Source organism: Carassius carassius, chromosome 16 (genome assembly GCF_963082965.1).
Source record: "Carassius carassius chromosome 16, fCarCar2.1, whole genome shotgun sequence".
Classification (NCBI taxonomy): Eukaryota; Metazoa; Chordata; class Actinopteri; order Cypriniformes; family Cyprinidae; genus Carassius; species Carassius carassius.
Window position 1 is genome coordinate 27391472 of NC_081770.1, and position 21225 is coordinate 27412696.

At 36.1% G+C, this 21225-nt stretch overlaps 1 long non-coding RNA gene across 1 annotated transcript; it reads left to right on the top strand.

Moving 5' to 3' along the window:
- Positions 1 to 5374: 5374 nt before the first annotated feature.
- Positions 5375 to 7128, top strand: LOC132160069 (uncharacterized). Its single transcript, XR_009437946.1, has 3 exons — positions 5375 to 5482; positions 5859 to 5980; positions 6238 to 7128. It is a non-coding gene; the product is annotated as an uncharacterized LOC132160069 (long non-coding RNA).
- Positions 7129 to 21225: the final 14097 nt, after the last annotated feature.

The following is a 21225-nucleotide window of genomic DNA, read 5'->3' on the forward strand; positions in this document are numbered from 1 at the left end:
GACAATATCAAGAGCAGGCCCCTTTAAGCTCTCCACAATTCTTCTTCTTTTCTCTTTCTCAGAGCACTCGCACTCTGTGATCATCATGCGAGCTTGGTCCATCCAGTTCTCCATATTTTCTTCTCCTGTCGGTGTTGGAACAGAACCAGAAAAAGTACGTAACCATCTATATGCACTACTGTCAGTGGTTTGTCTGCCTGTTTTGTCCAACAGATCCCCCACAGCCCGAATGATTGACTCAGGAGAACCAGCACTATGACTGGAAGGAGAAACTAAGGATTGCAAATCCTGCATGGACTTCCCTTCTTTAGCGAGAAACATTGCCAGCTTTTCAGTAAACTTTGCAGGAGAGGGATCACACTCCTGAACTATTACCACCCTCCAGGGATCTTCCCCCTCATCAGGCAGCAATACATCCTCAATATAGGCCACATCAGCTTCAGCAGAAACCCCTACCAGCAAAATGGCATGCGTTTCATCCACCACAGCCTCTTTGCACCATGAAATAAGTTCTGCTCGGAGCTCAGGGTTTCCACTCGAATCCATCACTGCATGCAGGATTAGAACAGAACTAAGATAAGGGTGTCTATGGTTTAACTATTAAACTAGGGTGTTAGAAAAAAAGAAAAATCCCCGTACGGGCCACCACTTTATGTAGCACCCTCTTCCCTCTCAGTAATGATGTACTTGAGCTCTTAGGGCGGGTACTCGGGTTCAAACTTTGCAGTCTCTCGACTTATTATAAGGGAACTCTCTTAACACCCTTTAGCACACACACTATTCCCTATGTTTAGCTATAACCCTGACTTTAATGTGAATATAACTGAACACAATAGGAATATTCAGATTAACCTCCAACCCAACCAATTAAATGAAACTCTATGAAATCACTTCAAGTAAAACGATTACAATGTTTAATAAAACAAATATGAATTTAAATGAAAAATATGAAACAAAAAGGCAGAATAAATAAACAGTAACTACAATTAACTGCCTCTTTTAAAATGAGCACAACTGGGCAGTTAGAATATTAATTGATACACAATCTCAGATAAAAGTACTTTTAGAATTGTATGCCAATCTACAGAGGAATATAAAGTTGGCTGTTGAGTATGACTGTTTTTACCAATCAATAAATCAAATGTCTCTCAATATGGTTCTTACACGGTTTTAAATGCCAATTTATTTACATGTAGAATATATGAAACTTCCCTTTAACAGAAAAGGTATAATAATAAATCAAACCCCTCGTTGCAAATAAAACAGCAGTTATAATTTGACAGATAAACACATTAACTCACGTGGGCCCACACACACACACACATAGAATCACGCTCACCCCTCGTTGCAGGCCTGTAACCGTTGCTCGCGTGCGTTGTGGCCGCAAAACAAAAAGTTAATTGGCCGCTTCACTCCGAAGAGCCAAATAAATATTAAACTGGGATACCTTAACCGTGGTGAAGAGTCCTCCCTTGCTAGGAAACTTTAATCCATCGGTTCTCACTGATATGCACGTCCTGGCGATCCTCAAAATCCCTCGTTGCCAGGGGAACCCTGAATCTCTCGGTAATTCAGGGCGCTACCCGGATGTCCAATCGCTAAGCTTCTCCTTATCACCGTTATTCACGTTGATATTAAAAGTTCACTTTAGTATTCAGCTGCTCATTCATTATTTCGTTTGTAGTAGCACTAACTCGTCTGGAAATCACACGAGTGTACTGACAAACAGAAAGTTAACTCAGCTTTCAGCTTGCAGCCAGCGAACCTTGTGAAAACAAAACAAATACTTCTAAATAAACTATGTCAACACTTTTCGTTGCTCAAAGAAATAAAATCAACCAATCCTATTCGGATTAATCGCGATTCTCTCACACATACAACGGAGCGCTTCAACACACACCTGATCCATTCGCTTCCTCTCTTCTTTTCCCCTTTTTCCCCCTCTACTCTCAAGAACCAATAAAACTTCACATTACGTAGATATCAGGCGGGCTTATCCAATTATTCACCAACGAGTAACGGACAAACACTAACTTGTTAGTAAAACCCACGTTTTGCACATGTACATTACAACCAAACTATAACACAAACGATGCTCTTTTTTATTCGCTTAGAAAATCGCCACGTTTTATTTTGTCACTATACTTGCTCTACGTTACTACTAATGTAACCGTCTTTAAATAGGGAAAACATGATAGTGTCTGGTGGCTTCTAAATTCATCCCTGCATTCATATTGCATTCATATTCTGCTGTTCTGTGTCTGCGGATTTGTGGGTCTTTTCTTTCTTCTTGCAGGACCCCGTATGGTATAGTACTAAATTAGTTGAACTCGTTTAATCACCACCACAGCGTCTTGTCTCCATTGGCAACACATATTATTTGTATCGATTGCGAGTGACATTGTGGGTAGCGGAGAGTGCAAGTGAAGATTGCAAGTGACTTTGCAATTTAGTTAATTTTTTCTTGTACAGTATTCACCACCTGGTTGCTTTTGTAAAATGTTGAGAGATTCAAACAAAAGGTAATCAATAAATAGAACAAAATAAAAAAGACTGCAAGTGATGTCACTAGCGGAAGCGCAAGTGTCTGAGAGTGCAAGTCTGCAGCCAGACCCTTCTCCTTGTTTTAAGAGGTTGGCACCGGACGGCTGCCAGCATGCCTGCAGAGACTGTTACGTATGAGTTATTTTGAAACATGATGTGAGAAAGAAATCTTTTGAAGCTTTGAATCAATTAAACCAATTGATTCACTGAATCAAAGTGCTCAAAACTTCTTACGTTGTTGACGCCTGCTGGTCCAAACGGTTAAATTGCAACAAAAACAGTATTTAGTTTTACAAAATCATTGCAAATGTATTAATGGAGGTATAATCTACCAAATGTAATTAATTAATGATCTAATACAATTAAATATTGAGTGTCTGTAAAATATATATATTTTTGCACACAAAATTAAACAGTTGTCTCCGTGATGTATGTGTGCCATTAGGTTAGAAATTAATTGCAACATTTTATTAAGTCTTTATTGTCTCAATTCAGGTTTTTTCCCCTCACTCCCCATTGTTTATTTCCATATCTTACCCTTTAGATTTATATGATGTAATATCTCCACTCAGTTACTCATGAAATGTAGACGATAGGTGAAAGAAAAAAACTGATCAGAGCAGACTTCCTGTGCTTGGCGTGGTTGAACTTTTTCTCTTTTCTGCATGTGTACTAGCATTCAGTGCTGTCTGGGACGAACTCAGGTTTCATATCAAATTTTTTATTTGCAGCTACAACATGAGGATTTTGCAGCTCCATCTCTGTGAGTATTACAGCGCTTTCTGAACTTTATTTCAGTTAAAAGTTTAGACACACTAGATTTCACTTGATAATTTTAATGTTACATAGAAAAAAAAAAAAAAAAATAAAAAAAAAAAAAAAAAAATATATATATATATATATATATAGGTAGACCAATGTATTGTTTTCAAAAGGAGTGGATAGTAAAAGAAAAGCAGCCAACAATTGTTTTATAATTTTTATTTATGTATTTATTTATTTATTTACTTATTTATTTTTTACTTATAGTCTTTGGGATTTTTTTTTTCTCTCTTGTAGGTCTGCTTATATGGTGTCAAGCAGCAGAGACTTTAACAGATAAGCTAATAAATTTGGGGCAAAATGTGACCATAAACTGTGATTTTGAAAATGAGGTTAATTGGTTTTTACTGAAACTTCCATATTTTTCAGTTATATTACGCTCTTTCTCAGGCCCTCCGTTTTATTACAATGAATATTACAGACAAAAATATTCAGTGACTTCTAAACGTCTGTTCATTAATAATGTCACTACGGAGGAGTTAGGAGTTTATTTTTGCATGAGCACAGACTGTACAAATCCACATTTCAGCAACGGCACCAGACTGTACATCATTGGTAAGTGCACTATTGCAAATAATATCACCCGGCCGTCACAATAGTGACCATCAGTGTTGGGGAAAATGACTTTTAAAAGTAATGTATTACAATATTGCGTTTCTTCCTAAAAAAAGTAACTAATTACATTAGTTACTTTTTATGTTAATAAAATGGGATTAGATACTGTACTTTTATGTTATTTAACATATTTAATTATTGCAGGTTTTCACCTATTTTGAGTTTGCATTTCACTGGTTGAATTCATTTTGATGAATACTAAATCAGTTTTTTTGCAAGTAGGATGAATTAATGCACATTTGATTTCTCCCAATATGGGGACAGGAGACTTGTCAGTCAATAAATGTGGAAACAAAGTACCTAGCATTACTTTTTTGAAAAAGTAACTCAGATATTTTCTTGTAGATGAAATGTAATGCGTTATTTTACTAGTTACTTGAAAAAAGTAAACTGATTATGTAACTCGCGTTACTTGTAATTACCACAACACTTACACTGGTGACTGTAAAACAATTTCTTTTCATTTATAAAGCTCTAAAAACCTTACCGACTGATGTTTTAGGGCACTTCCTGCTAATATTGAAAAAAGGGTCTTAATTAATTTGCACTAATCATGTGAAACTGCACATATTTATCACATGACCCGAACAGTTTATTTCCTGTTTGCACCTTGAGAAGATGATGGCTGCATCAAAGCACCAAAACTACAGCCTAGTAAAGTGTCTTAACATAAATATATGACAAAGATTTTCGAAACACATGATCTTTAGGGGGTGACTAGTATTAATATATGAATTCACATATATTTAGTTTTGTTGAGTGTGGTCATAGAATGAGTAAACGTCATGATGGTCACAATAGTGACCGGTGGGATAACAGTGAACTTAGGTATACAATATAAATCTAATTGCAGTTGTGAGTGACAAATGACAATAAAATGTTGCAATGACAAAATATTGCACAAAATTTAAACTTCAAATTTTATGAAAAATTTACAATGATGATTTTGTAATACTCATAGCATTAATATAATAACTTGATATCTTATATCTTATAAAAAGGTAAAAATTCTGTGATGGCTGAACTTTTTATTATTAATGTGTTCCTATCAATGTTGTAACCCTAGAATGTGATCAAACTGTTAAAAATAGCTGGGTTAAGACATCTAACCATTTTTATGACTGCAGAAATATGTTATTTCAGTACACACATTATCCCAACACCGGTCACAATTGTGACCAAACATAAATCACAATTTTTCACACACATTTCCAAATAAATAAATAAAGTATTAATTATTTCAAAGGGTTACTAATCACACATCTTTTGGATATCTTCATGTCTGGGAAAAATTTGGGAGTAAACAGGTTAATCCGTTCAGTACTGTATAGTGATTATTTAGAGATTGCTAACCGATTGTGACTTTATTCCTTCCTTACAGAACCAACTCAGAAGCAAAATCATACATTGGTGAAGAACATTGAGCAGAATCAGACGTCATGGCAGACTCTCACCCTCATATCTGGTCTGATAAATGCTGTTTTAGTCATTGTTATTATAGGTGAGTTTTCATTAGTAAATTAAGCAACTCAATGTTGAATGTAAATCATATGAATTTGCACAATCCCATTCATATATTTATATACATACAATTCGTTTATGTCCCACGAATGGTTGGATTTAGATTTAGATTACCTTTATGCTTATTTATTTATTTATTTATTCTATTACATTTGTTTTCTATGTGAATCACATGATACAAATTCATACAAAATCCTCCCTATGAAATAGTTGATAACCGATATGGATATCCGATATGATACCGATATATTGTGTATTCCCCAAAATATATACAGGGGATCCATCAACGAATATATCGACAAAATGCTGTAAGTGTTGTAACTGCATAAACATTTATTTCTTTATTAAATTCTCAGGACTATTGAAGGGTTGTGTTTGTAGAAATAAAATGCCTGCAGAACTTCCACAACAACTTCAAAACACTGATCTACAGCCGACACAATTTATTCAACAGCATCTAGATCCACACCAATCACAGGTATCTATCTATCTATCTATCTATCTATCTATCTATCTATCTATCTATCTATCTATCTATCTATCTATCTATCTATCTATCTATCTATCTATCTATCAGTCTGTCTGTCTGTCTTTCTGTCTGTCTGTCCTTCTCTCTGTCTGTCTTTCTCTCTGTCCTTCTCTCTGTCTGTCTCTCTGTCTGTCTGTCTGTCCTTCTCTCTGTCTGTCTGTCTTTCTGTCTGTCTGTCTAAACTCATTTCCTCTTTGCTCTTTCAGCATGCTGAGGAGGATTCTTCTATGTTGTATACAAATATTCATCCTGGTCCAGTCAACAGCACTTATGTTGCTTTACAGCTGCCAAAACCATAAAAAGAAGCGTACAGCCGAACTTATTTCACAGCATTTAAGAACAAACTGAAACTCTTGCGGTTGTCCAAGCACACATTTAGATGATGGATGTGCATTGTGGTTTGGTTTGCTTCAGAAAAAGTGTTGCGTCTAGACTGGTGGCCTGCACTTTGAGTTTTTCTCTTTGCCTTTGTGTTATACTATATATGTAAATCTTTACATCTATGTTATTTAATATCTTTCAGTCACTTTTGAAGTTTCATGTGATTGGTAAAAAGGTGGATGGAGCAAACATGACTTTCTGTGATCGACGTGTTTGTTATTTTGTGACGCTAACATTTGTATATCAGAATTCCCCTCCCCCCACATGTGTTTGATACGTTATGATATAGTACGCATTATAGATTTTATAGATTTGATAGCATATTAAGGCCTTTCAGTGACCTTAAAGTGCTAATTAAATGATTTATAAACTTTTAAGTGTCTTTAAATCCCCTTATATCATCACACTTCTGCAGAATGCTTAAAAAAGGTGTGATAATTTGCAGAAATAAACATATGGAGGTGGGGACAGCCACACACACATCTAGATCTGAGATAAGCAGAGTAAAACTAGCAATATTTGTCAACTGAGAATAATATTTTGTTCTGAACATGTAGGCTATACGTTTTCAAATCACGCTGCTGCTATGGCTGGAATTCAGCAATAAGTCTCAGAAATCAGCCAGTAATGTCTAAAAATGCAAGCTTTGGATCAGATTTCTCATTCTTTTTGACAATGACTTTATGTTAAATTTCCATTCTGTTTTCATCATTAAATACAAAGACTGTATGAATAAAACTTGTGTGTTTGATCAGTTTTATTGGAAAAACGAATGAATGCTGAATGGACTCTGGCTCTGATTTTAACAGCTCTGTGCTCTATTTAATGTAACATTTATTCATAGTTAACTGTATATATATATATATATATATATAAAAGAAAGAAAATCATTGAAAATAACATACATTTATTTTTCCTGGGCATGTCATACTTGTCTCTAGTGATCTTTTATGGTCTCTTCAGTACATCTTTCTCTTTAGTAAGGAAGACACAAAAGTTTTCACTGAGGTTTTTGTTTCATTCGCTGCTTCTCTGGGATCATTTGTCTGCTCAAGTAGAGGCCTACATGGCAGAGACAGGATGAGCAGACAAATGATCCCAGAGAAGCAGCGAATGAAATAAAAACCTCAGTGATAACACTAGAGGTCAGTAGACTCTATTCACTGGAGGTGAGACTACAAGACACATTCACCATAAATATGCAATGATTATTTTTTATCATATTATCTCTAGTTTATTACTTAACTGTTAATAAGCAGGGATTATTTAGTTACATACATGCAGTACTCTGACTCTGTTACAAAGAAACAATAGTAAATAATAAAAACATAATATAAATTAAGTATTAAGGTGGTTTATAAATGAGCCACAAACCAGCTGAAAGCAAAAACATGATGAAACCACTTCCTGGTGGGCCACATTTCCAGTGTAACCGCCTTAAAATACAACACACACACACACACACACACACACACTAAAAAAAATAAAAAAAAGGATCTTGATTTGACCAGCTTAGTTTGTGAGACAAACAGAAACCTGTTGTGGTCTGAGCTTTATTTGGGTCAGTATATAGCACAGAAGTCGTCTATAAATGTGTTTTTTTTTCTGTTGGGTGAACAAATGGTACTTTTTCCTAATAGTGTGTCTATTAATTAATGTGTGGTTGGTTAATTTGTGAGTAAAGTATATCTAGTCCATCCGTATGAACCTCACAGTCTCACATCCATTCTGCTCAAATGTTATGCAAAGCTGTATGAGGTGACCTTTTCATCATAAATTTTATATCAAATATCAACAGTTGTAGTCCACTTGGCTAAAGCTCAGAGCTGTGACTGGAAGCTTGTCAGTTTGAGTCCTGCCATTATGTGCTGTTTACTGAGAGACAACCGGGTTACACCTGGGTGTAACATTTGATAGAATCAGTGCTAAATAACAACCCAGTGTTCAGGACGACGAGCATAAGGACAACATAAAGAGATTTTACCTTCCCTTTATCCCCCTAACCCGAAAAAAACATTACAATACAAATAAAATACTTTTTTTGTTGTTGTTTAGTGAAAATGGTGATGATATTAAAATTATGAAAAATAAAACACTGATTCTCGAGATAAGAGACAAAATGTAAAAAAAAAAAAAATGCCAGTTTTATTAAATTATTCATTTTCATAAACTGATATATTTGCAGAGAAATGTCTCAGCAAATGAACATGTTCCAGGCAACAGGTTTTTCAGATTTTTTTCTTTCTAAAAATGTACGTTTATTCACTTTTTTAAATTTCTCAACTCTGTCAGACGTAATAAAAAGCATGATATTTTAATTCGATCCATCCAATAATAATGTTAAGTCTTCAATTATGTTATAATGTTGTTCAGTAAAAAGGCTGAAGTGATCTAATATAATTATTACATTTTCCTGAATGATCCAATTCCTAAATTTCTACCCTGCTTTTTAATAATAAACATACATTCTTTGATAAATCAGACGAATTGTGTAGTTCAATTCATTATTTATTATGTCAAAACAATACATTGAAAATAAAAATAAAATCTTAAATCAAAATTAACAGAAACCTTCATCTGACGAATGCATTCAACACCACAGAAGTCTCTCAAGAGCACCTGGAATAAGTGAATCTCTGCTTATAACTTGAATGGTTTATAAAGCTATTATTAAATGTTTTGGACTTCTGCCTTTGCTCTGCTGTCATTTTCACATATACATGATGTTCCTAATGTAGTTTATCAGTGAAACATGAAAAATTGATTTGAAGTTTTTTTTAGCTTATTTGTAGGTCAGCTTACAGTTGCTGCTAAGAAAAGTGACATTGCAGGAAAAAAAATCTATACAGGCAAAACAAATCACTGCAAAATGTTCAAATATTATGTGTAAATGTGCAAATTAAACAAAATATTATGTGTAAATAAAGTGAAGTTATGGAAGAAAAAAAAAATCCAAAGTCAAACAAAAATAAAACTAACAAAACAAAACAATACTTACAAATGGCACCAATCACCTACAACTCTCCAAAAACTATACTTGCAGAAATATGAAAAATTACTTTGTCATTTAAACTAGCACCGTAATCTGATAGAATAACTCTTTTAACGTTCATATGTTTAATTACAGCATGTTTCGCCGGTGACTAATTTTTCCTTCTCTCTTAGCTCTGAGATTAGCAGCCAAGCATTTATGGCTCAGAGACCTGCATTAAAACCCTGCACACTCCATGCTCATGCACTGATGCATCATGTGTCATCAGAGCAATATTGCTATTGACATGAATGTGAATGATACCTCACAGCTGCTCTCATTACAGACCCCCCATGCACTGAGGACCATGCATGCATCACATCTGGGACCAACTCCACATGCTAGAAGATCAGCTAATAGATTTATGACAGAAGAGCATTTTCTGTTCCTGAGTTATACACTTGTACGTGCACTAGTATATGCGCAGCTCCTACCAGGGCCGTGCACAGACATTTTAAAGGGCAGTGGCCCAAACCAAAAAAAGGGTCACTAAGGGGGTGGGTGCTTGTTAAATGGGTGCCTCACTCTCCATATCTTCCTGTTCTGCCTCTGTCTCTTTCCTCTCTGTCCCATTGTATTTCATTTTTTTCTCAATCTGAACATTTTCTGTCTCTGGCTCAGTACCAAGAACTTCACTTTTACCTTGTTGAGTTGACTCTGAGACAGTTTCATCTTAATATAGAGAATAAAACCTTTTACGACCAGATTGTAAATATAATTGTTACGTTTATTGCTAATTCAATTTATGTTGTTGTAATGTAATTACTCATTCATTCAAATAATTTAATTCTCTCTTACTTTTTTATCACACTTCCTTTGTTGTCTGCTGGTTTAACTGGTTTATCTGTTGATTTGGCTGATGAACAGTGGGCCCTTCCTCACGCTTCTTCCTCATCTTCAGTGGAAGTAAATATTAGACATAAATATTAAGTAAAGTAAATATTAGACATAAACAGCATAAATCTATATTATATAAACATCTCATTTAGAACATTTATATTACATGTTTAACTATTTATAGGCCTACTATTAATATGGTTTTAATGAAATATTAGCCTATAAATATGATAGTATCAATCAATCAATCAATTTTGTGGTCCATGATGTGGTATGATGATTGACCTGCTGGCTTGCAGGGGCTTTCGGGGAAGTCGTGGCCTAATGGTTAGAGAGTCGGACTCCCAATCGAAAGGTTGTGAGTTCGAGTCCCGGGCCGGCAGGAATTGTGGGTGGGGGGAGTGCATGTACAGTTCTCTCTCCACCTTCAATACCACGACTTAGGTGCCCTTGAGCAAGGCATCGAACCCCCAACTGCTCCCCGGGCGCCGCAGCATAAATGGCTGCCCACTGCTCCGGGTGTGTGCTCACAGTGTGTGTGTGTGTTCACTGCTCTGTGTGTGTGCATTTCGGATGGGTTAAATACAGAGCACAAATTCTGAGTATGGGTCACCATACTTGGCTGAATGTCACTTCACTCTTTGAATTCATGTTTGCAATGTTGAACTGCCTCCCTTCCCTCTTTCTCTTTCTCTCTCTGCCGCTGTCTTCTTTTTTTTTTTTTTTTTTTTCCTCAGTCCGCACTTCTGCGGAGTCTGCACTGGTGCGAGCTCCGCAGCAGATTTCTACCCATCAGTCAAAGTGGCATTACATCAAATTAATCAAAGAAAGTGCAGACTCAGTGGAAGACCGTGAGGGTTTAGGGTGCCATTTGGGACAGGGCCTGTGATTGATGCTGCATAGCGAGCAGGAAAACATGGAGTGGATTCACAGAATCAGCAGATCTTTAGCGGAGCGATAACAGAAAGTTATGAGCCTGGGGTGAGGGGGGATTGGAGAGAGGGGCTTCTCAGCTGATTAGGGCAGAGGGGCTTTGCCACCGTGCCACCCCCCTGTGCAAGGCCCTGGCTTATACACATCACACAACTCCTTCTAGGTCAAATATACTGCAGAATGTGGAGCAGAATTAAAAATGACACAATTCTCTCTTCTCTTATTGCTGCTCCATGGTTTCCTCGATCTGTTAGACAAAACATAACAAAATTGTTTCAATAAGAAACATTTTTATTTTCAACCTTGTAACCCTCTCAGCCTGACCTTTCATGTCCTTTCACATCAACATTTCAGGTTTTCTAAGGCCCCTAAAAAATGAATATGAAAAAACCCTGATGTACACAATCTACTACATGTACATGCCTTAAATGACAGTTAATTCATTTGATCAAGTAAAAGGTCTTCTAAAGTAGTACAACTCCATTTGCAGGCCTACAATTCACATAATAGGCTTGTAGGTGGCACCCAGGCTTCAATCAAGCACAGAGCAATAAAACATCTGTGCACCTTTGTACATTCTTCCATTGGAATTAAAATGCATTTTGATTAATTGACCAGAATATTATTGTTCATAATTGTTGAGAGGGGCACTTCTGATTAATTTTGTAAAGGGCAGAAGCTCAACCCCTCAGAGAAAACAAAATCGAACAAAAAGACAGGAACCATGACCTGAAAGTGGATGCTTTTACATTCATAGTAAAAGACCATTCATCTGAATAAACGGCATGCAGTAGATTGTGTGCAGCACCCTTTTTTTGTTTTGTTTTTTACAGTTTAGAGGCCTTAGAAAAATTGATATGATAGGCTTTATAGAGTTGATTAACAAACTGTAATAAAGTTGGAAATGTTTAAATAAATACAACTTCTTAAAAAAATGTTTATCATATTTCACATACCTTTGACAAAAAGCTGTGTGCTTGGATTTTGATGTGCCTTTGTGATGTAGCAGACATACTTTCCTGAATCATTCAGTTGAAGGTTGTTGAGTTTGAGCGAGAAGTTTCCTTTCATATACTCAAAAGGGAAGGTTTCAGCTCTGTTTTTGTATGCCGAGTCCTGCCTCTCCACCGATCCTTTACCTTCTATTATGTCATAAACATTTTGGCTGCTATTATGTCTCCAATAAACCGTTATATCTTCTTTTTTAAGATGATTGTCAATAGAAGAACAGGGCAAGAGAGCAGAGCTTCTGACTTCACCTTCAACAGTGACCTGCAGACATGCTGAAAATGAGAGCCAAGCCTTTAAAAATGTATTCTAGGAGGCAAATGTCACCTCCTTCCTAATAATAAAAATAACAATAATAAATGATTTGGTACTGATAAAAATATTTGGACACATCCAGTGGAAATGGCTACACTCACCTTTGTTTAACAATAATGCAAACACACAGATATAGAAACAGCAGCACCTGTAAAAACAAACAAACAAACAAACAAAAATCATATACCAAATTATCTATTTATAGCTACAACAACAACAAAAAATTATCAAAAGTACAAAAGTGACTTTTTCCACCAGGTATACACTTGACTGGCTGCTATTTGCATCCCATTAGTAAAAGTCTATACTGGAGGATATAGCTTATGCTGACGATGATTTCTTGTTTCCCGTACTATGTAATGATGCAGCCAGAACACATTAAAGTTATTGATTTGCTTTCCAGACTAATGGATTTCTGTGCTGAGCTGTAACTGCAGGATTTTTGTGCAATTACACGGCAAAAACACTACTGAGTTTAAAAAGTTTTTTTTTTAAATTATAGTACTACAAATATTCAGGGCATAATTACAGGCTGTTGTAAAATAATCTTCCCCATAGTAGTTTGAAATTCATTATAATGCAAAATGTAATTTATAGTTCAGTCGATTACAACTAGTCTGAAGTGTGTACAGGGACACAGTAGGGGAGCAGTAAGGTTATTTCTTTAACCAGGAATGAGCTACAGTGATGATATTCATGCTGCACATGCTCAATTAGCCCCTCATCCAGCCACATGTGAACATTCCTTCTGCAAAAATAAATAAACGTTTTCTTAGCTTATAATAGATAGCATGTGTCAAAGATATTGTGTCATGCTACTATAGCAAGTTTTATCACACCTGTCAGTGTAGGGACAGCTGCAACATTGATGTAAAAGTTTGCCATAACATAACAAAATTATGTATTAGTAAAGAACCGCTTTCAATAGTCAGTTTATTTTCCTGGAAGACCTTAGTTAGTCCGTGTCGGCCACAACACCTCCAGCATTACCACACTGAGCACAGGTGCCCCACAGGGCTGTGTGCTCAGCCCGCTGCTCTTCACCTTGCTGATTCACGACTGCACTGCCAAGTTCAGCTCCAATCCCATCATCAAGTTTGCTGATGACCCAGTTGTGGTAGGATCTCATCAGAAACAATGATAAAACACTCTACAGGAAGGAAGTGTCACAACTGGTTGAATAGGGTAAACAAGCTGTCCCTCAATGTGAGCAAGACCAAGGAGGTTGTGATGGACTTCAGGAGAAACTCTGTTGACCACTCCCCACTGACCATCGATGGCTTTGCCATGAAAAGAGTCAGCGGCACTAAATTCCTGGAAGTGCATATTACAGAGGATCTCATCTGGAACACCAACATCACATCACTCTCCAAAAAGGCCCAACGGCATCACCACTTTCTCCACCGGCTGAAAGAGCAAGTCTCTCTCAACAAATCCTCACCACATTCCACAGGGGCATTACTGACAGTGTGCTGACCAGCTGCATCACTGTCTGTTATGGGAACTACAGTGCTGCTGACTGCAAGACTCTACAACAGACAGTGAACAAAGCTGCAAGGATCATCGGAGCCCATCTCCCCTCCATCCTGGACATTTTATCTGTATTTTATTACGATTCTTTGTCATGTTGTTGGTTTAACTATTTTGCAAGTTGTCTGAGAAGTATAGCCAGACCCTATTTTAAAAACAAAGCCTTATAGGGTAATACAATCGAAAATAAAAAGAATGGCAGATATTTAGGCCAAAGTGGGCAAAAAAAAAAATCTTTTTCAGTATTTTATCTTTGCTATTAAAAATAGGAACTAATAGTCACATTACAAATAAACATAATATATAAAGAAACAAACTTTATTTTTCAGGTCTTTAACAGTAATTCAAGAAACTGAATAAACAAATATAAAAATAAAACGCATACACTTCACTGTATAAATTATACATTGATTCTTATTAAAGCAAATATATATCTAACTAAATATCTTATTTTTGTGTTCAGCACACAAGAAATAAATTTATACAGGTTTGGGACAACATGGGAGCAAGTAAATAATGACAGAATTGTCATTTTTGGGTGAACTATCTCTTTAATGACAAGCAGCATTTGCTTAGTACTGTCACTTTAAGATCTGTACACATCTAATATGCAGGCACACATCCATTTTTCTCTCAACAGTTTACTTCCATGTAGACATTGTGTGTTTTGGACAGTATTAGTGCAAACAGAAGGGAAAGATAACTTAATCCAGTAATTAGGCGCTTTTTGACAGGCTTGGAGTGTGCGCGCACTTCAGGTGTATGCACTCAGAAACAGCACATGTCAGAACAGTACATGAATAAAATGTTTAACCAGCAAGGCTTTTAAGCATATGCAGATAATGTACTTTAGTGATTGCGAACAAGTGCATTGTGTCCTGTGAGTGTAACTCTACCACTGAGTTGACATTTGATGTGAATGTATGTCGCATTGTACAGTATATTGACACGAAGGCGCCAGAACTGTGTGCTAGAACCATGATACTACGCCAGAACCATGATACTACGATATTTCTTCAAAGCAGATCATGGAGACATTTTAATCGTCCACGATCAAAAATTGTCATATCGCACACCCCTACTTAAAATGCAAATGAGTTGGTGCTCCCGGCCTCCTTTTCAGAAAAGGGCGGAGCTTCAAGAGCTCATGCTCCAGCATACCAGCAACAACAAAACAGGTCAATCTCATGCACTGAAAGTGTCGGAAACTCTCAGTAGCAGTGTTCAACCTAGGGCTGGATAATAATTCAGTATCAACAGGGTATCTTTCACAATATATATTTTTTTCAGTAATAGTGATTTTATTTTTAAACACATTTCCGATATTGCAATATACATTACCAGTGTTTCCCATACATTGACTTATTTGTGGCAGTTGATTTCGTTGAATAAACAGATCACTGCATATTTTAAAAATAAAATGTGATGTGGGTGTTTTACATGAATATATCTTTGAAGGGAACCGAATGTCTTCAGAACAGTTTAGATGTAATTTTCAACCACTGTTTCTGCCGCTCCCAAAGCGCCTCCTGCTGGCAGAGTTTAATTTACATATTCAAGAAGCCTATTATTTATCCTGGCTGAAGCATTTTTGTTTCAATTTATAAGAATAATCATCCTATGTTATAGTTTGAAGTTAAACATATTAATATTAATAAGGTGAGTCTGAGAGTTTTATGTTTATTTGACGGTAATTTCACATTTGTTTGTATGAAGGTTAAATACAATAATAATACAAATAATAATAATAATAAAAGGTGAACATTACTTGTACCCAATTTTTTTTTTGGATGAGGTTTCATTGACTTGGCAAATTCATTTTTCAGGGCTTTGAAGGTACAGACATCTGTTCTGGGCGTCCTTGGCAGTTTTTCAAATATTGTTCATATCGATATTGGGATTATATTGTATCAACCAAAATGAATAAATATATTGTGATATAAATTTCTGTCATATCATCCAGCCCTAGTTCAGCCTAATATGTTTGAACAAGAATCAGACAATGAAGGAGAGACTCTAGAAGAAGCAACTTTACCATTTTTTTTCTAGGACATTTCCTTCAAAAATTTAATTTAACCACAGTGTCCTCCCTCAGATCGAAGGAGTCTTTGGAGACTCATTCGTTGGTGCATCCAAAACACAACACTTATAATCCCTCTTTAGTGCTGACACTGTATATCTCCAGCAGCTACAGCAAGAAAACAGTAATGGGGCGGATTGCTGCTTCTCACTCAGGGCTGTGTCTATGCTAATAGAGAGGGATCATCACAAATGAGCGAATTTCTCCCTACGATGATGTGTACTTAGGGAGAAATCTGGAAATGCCCATTTGGAGAGACGGTTTATGATTTATTGGGTTTATAAAAGAATGAGTGAGTGTATTTTTTACCATTATAGGCTGGTTGTTTTCACACACTGCAGCCACACAACTGTGTTCAAACACCTTATAAAAGTAATTTATGCATAATAGGTCCCCTTTTAAATATGGATATTTTTTCTTACAAAAACACATTGATTCACATCAGCAGATCTTTATTTACCCCCTCATTCACTGCCATTATAAAGCCTGCGAGCCAGGACATATTTTTAATATAACATAACACTGATTGTATTCATCTGAAAAAAGAAAGAAAGTCTTATACACCTATCGCTTGAGGGTAAATAAATTATGGGGCAATTTTCATTTTTGGGTGAACTATATACTGTCTTCACATAGTGGCTATGTTTATGCATCTGGCCCCAGTTCAGTAAACTTTCACAGAGGTTAACAGAAGTAGACAACCATCAAATTTCAGTCTCTTGATTTTGATTAAATTAATATTTTGTATTTCAAATTTAATGTAATAATTAACCAAAACAAGGTTGTTACTTGTTACTTGAAAATGTTTTTTTCCATTTACTATGGTTATGCTTTTATACAGACAGTTTAACGTATTGAAGACCTTGTCTGTGCACAAATAAAGTAAAAAAAATTGCAATATTATATTTAAGGATGATTAATTAATGTTGAAACCATCCACTATTCAAGACTATTCAAGAATAAATGGTATCATGATATGTACATGTTACAGCAGTGTGGGTGAGTAGCGGACAGATGTGTTAAAATTTTGGCTTTCTAATACAAACAGTAAGAAACTGAAGGAAATGCAAAGAGTGTTGTAACCATCCCAGCTATCCTACAGTATATTGCACACTAGGACACTTGGTACAGTTACAGAAGGGCAATCTTAATCAGAAATGCTTTAGCAAGCAGCTATTTTTGTTGTTGGTGTTCAAACAAAGTATTCAAATGAACAAACAACAAAACCAAAATAATAATGTACAAAACCAATTCCAAACAAGTTGGGACACTATAGAAATTGTGAGTAAAAAAGGAATGGAATAATTTACAAATCTCATAAACTTGTATTTTATTCACAATAGAATATAGATAACATATCAAATGTTGAAAGTGAGACATTTTGAAATGTCATGCCAAATATTGGCTTATTTTGTATTTGATCATTTACAAATATCAATGATAAAGGAAAACTACAATCTACTGCATTATTACTAAAACAAATCACATAACATAAAACATAGCTATACCTGGTTCTCATGTTGCAGGTAGTAGAATCATTTGAAAACCTCTTGTTTTTCTTCTCGGACTCTGCTGTAATTTTTAAGAGGGTCAGGCTGCAGACTTGCACTCTCAGTCTTGCATTCTCAGACTAGTCTTGCACTCTCACGCCTGTTTCACACATACTCGTGCGTATACAGTCCTTGTGCGTTACGTATGCGGTGCGGAAGCAGCACAGACTCATTGTGCTTTCACACAGGACGCGTTTGCAGTCCAGTATTGATCTGTGGCTGTTTATGCCACAAACACAACATTTGTCAATTATTTTGATTTCAAATCATGGAAAAAATTGCTTTTTCACCATTGTGATACTCTTTTATTATAGTACAGTAGCAATCTTTCGGAGACGTTAGTTTAAACTCAAATATAAACAATGTATTATTCATGCATTTGACTTTAAGGTTTGTATAATACGTTTCTATAGCAAGCGGCAACACATTTAAACACAACATTAAGCCTACTTTTCTTGTTAGGCTATCACAAATATTTAAAAATAAAACTTTGTTTTTCTGCGTCCATAAAAGTGCATATATTATGTTGTCTTGTTTATCTCAAAGTGCCCCTTTTCTTGTTTTAAACCTAGCCAAAAGCCACGTTTTGACTGTTCAACACAGTAGACTTTAATTTTATCAGTTTATTGTGAAATTACTGCATTTCTGTGTCAATCCATGTTCATTTTTACTGCGAACAATGCGCTGTCACTTTAATTCAGCGCTTGCAGCACAGCAAAAATAGACTCGGTACGTAAACGATCGCTGCACTGCTGCAGACGTACCGCTCCTGGAACACACTGACGGACCGCAACCGCATTCAGTGTAAACTCTTTAATTCGTTAACATGGGTGCGTAAAAAAAAAACACAACGCATACGCACTGCAGATGGAGTATGTGTGAAACAGGCGTCAGACACTTGTGCTTCCGCTAGTGACATCACATGCAGTCTTTATTTTTTTATTTTGTTCTATTTATTTGTTATGTTCAATTTGAATCTCTTAACATTTTACAACAGTAGCCAGGTGGTGAAGACAATAAAAGATTAACTAAATTGCGAAGTCACTTGCAATCTTCACTTGCACTCTCCACTACCTGCAACATCTCTTGCAATCCACACAAATCGTACGTGTTGCCAATGGAGACAAGACGCTGTGGTGGTGATTAAACAATTAAAATTAATTTAGTACGGTAGCATAAAGGGTCCTGCAAGTCATCTGTAGAAGAAAAAGACAAGACCCGCAAATCTGTGGCCACAGAACTGCAGAATTTAAACGCAATGCGCAAAGTCTCTCATTAAGCGTTTTCCTCACGTAGAAAACTTAAACACTTTATATGGCTTAATGTATTAAGATGCTATTAAAATATCAAATTCAAAAAGTAATTTTATTTGTTGTTTTTAAATATAAAACTTGGGGAAGTGATTTGTGTGTCTGTACTTTTTTAACATCTCCAGGACATTTTGACAATACCGTGATATTACTGATAACCGTGATAATTTTGGTCACTATAATCATAAGAAATTTTCATACCGTTACATCACTAGACGGAAGAAGGAGAGGGAGAGTTTTCAGGAGTGATGATATTACTGTGCCGAGGTCGAAGTGCTCTTTCGCCATACATTATAGTAATCATTTTTTATTCACTTAGAAAATTGCCACGTTTTATTTTGTCACTATACTTACTCGTGTTACTACTAATGTAGTCTTTAAATAGGGAAAACATTGAAGTGTTTGGTGGCTTCTAAATTCATCCTTCATATTCTGCTGTTCTGTGGCCGCGGATTTGTGGGTCTTTTCTTGTTTCTTTTTGACTGTTTCTATCTATCTATCTATCTATCTATCTATCTATCTATCTATCTATCTATCTATCTATCTATCTATCTATAATCTGACTGTTTCTATCTATCTATCTATCTATCTATCTATCTATCTATCTATCTATCTATCTATCTATCTATCTATCTATCTATATATAATTTGACTGTTTCTTATCTATCTATCTATCTATATATAATTTGACTGTTTCTTATCTATCTATCTATCTATCTATCTATCTATCTATCTATCTATCTATCTATCTATCTATCTATCTATAATCTGACTGTTTCTATCTATCTATCTATCTATCTATCTATCTATCTATCTATCTATCTATCTATCTATCTATCTATCTATCTATCTATATATAATTTGACTGTTTCCTATCTATCTATCTATCTATCTATCTATCTATCTATCTATCTATCTATCTATCTATCTATCTATCTATCTATCTATCTATCTTCATAGCAACACTCTAGCAACTATCCAAGCCAACCTAGCAACCACTCAGGGTACCCTAGCAACTGCATAGCAGTACCCTAGCAACCATCCCAGAAACCCTAGCAATCGCATAGCAACACCTTAGCAACCACTCCGGGTACCCTAGCAACCGCATAGCAACACCCTAGCAACCACTCCGGGGGACCCTAGCAACCACATAGCAACACCTTAGCAACCACTCAGGGTACCCTAGCAACCGCATGGCAACACCCTAGTAACCACTCAGAGTACCCTAGCAACCGCATGGCAACACCCTAGCAACCACTATGGGTTCCCTAGCAACCGCACGGCAACACCTTAGCAACCACTCCGGGTACCCTAGCAACTGCATAGCAATTAATAAACTTTTTAACTTAACTTAAAATTTAATTTCAAACTTTTTAAACTTTCTGGCCAGGCTTTCTCAAGCCAACTTAAAGTTTGTCGTGACGAACGTTTTTATCTAGTTACAATTGTGACTATCCAAAATTATATGTATGGGTAGTCAAATCCAAGTTTTAAATACTAAAATGGCTTGCCATATCTTCTGGGATTTCTAACAGCTCGATTCTCGCAAGTCTGCATCCGGTAACTTTCTGTACTTGCGTTCTTGAACTGAACTTCATACTGTAGTGATGGGAAGTTATGTTCTTTTTCGCAAACTGGTTCTTTCGGTTGAAAAAAACATAGACATGTATAGAAAGGCTAGATGGCTCAAGGCGGAGTCAGCTGTGTCGTCACTTGGCGGCCATCTTAGGTCAGGAGACTGCGCTGCTGCTCCCTGCTGCTGTGGACGGAAGGTGAGTGACATACGCCAACAAAAATGCTCGTAACTGGCTGAATTCTTGACGGATTTACAAACGGTTTGGTTTATTACAAACCTTATTAACGTGGCTATGATTTGTGCTGATGCCGATGTTTAAATTGTAGCTTCACGTTTTGAGAAACGCTTAACATTGCAGCGTAGCTGTGTGTTTCATGGCTGCCCTCTACTCTAAAGTGATACCACAGTCGACATTTTCAATTATTATCAGGTTTCCTGAGACCAACAACGTTTCTTGACAACCTAATCTTTTGTCTAAATGTCATTTTGTGGATGTGGTTGTATTTATTTGCTGGCTAGCAGTGAAGAGGTCGTAAGTGAGTCACCAAGCAATTGTAAATTGGTGGGAGAGGCAGGGTTAGTCTTTCGTTTCAACATAACTTTGAGTTACACATGATTTCCAAGTGGTTTGGTTTCTTAAAAA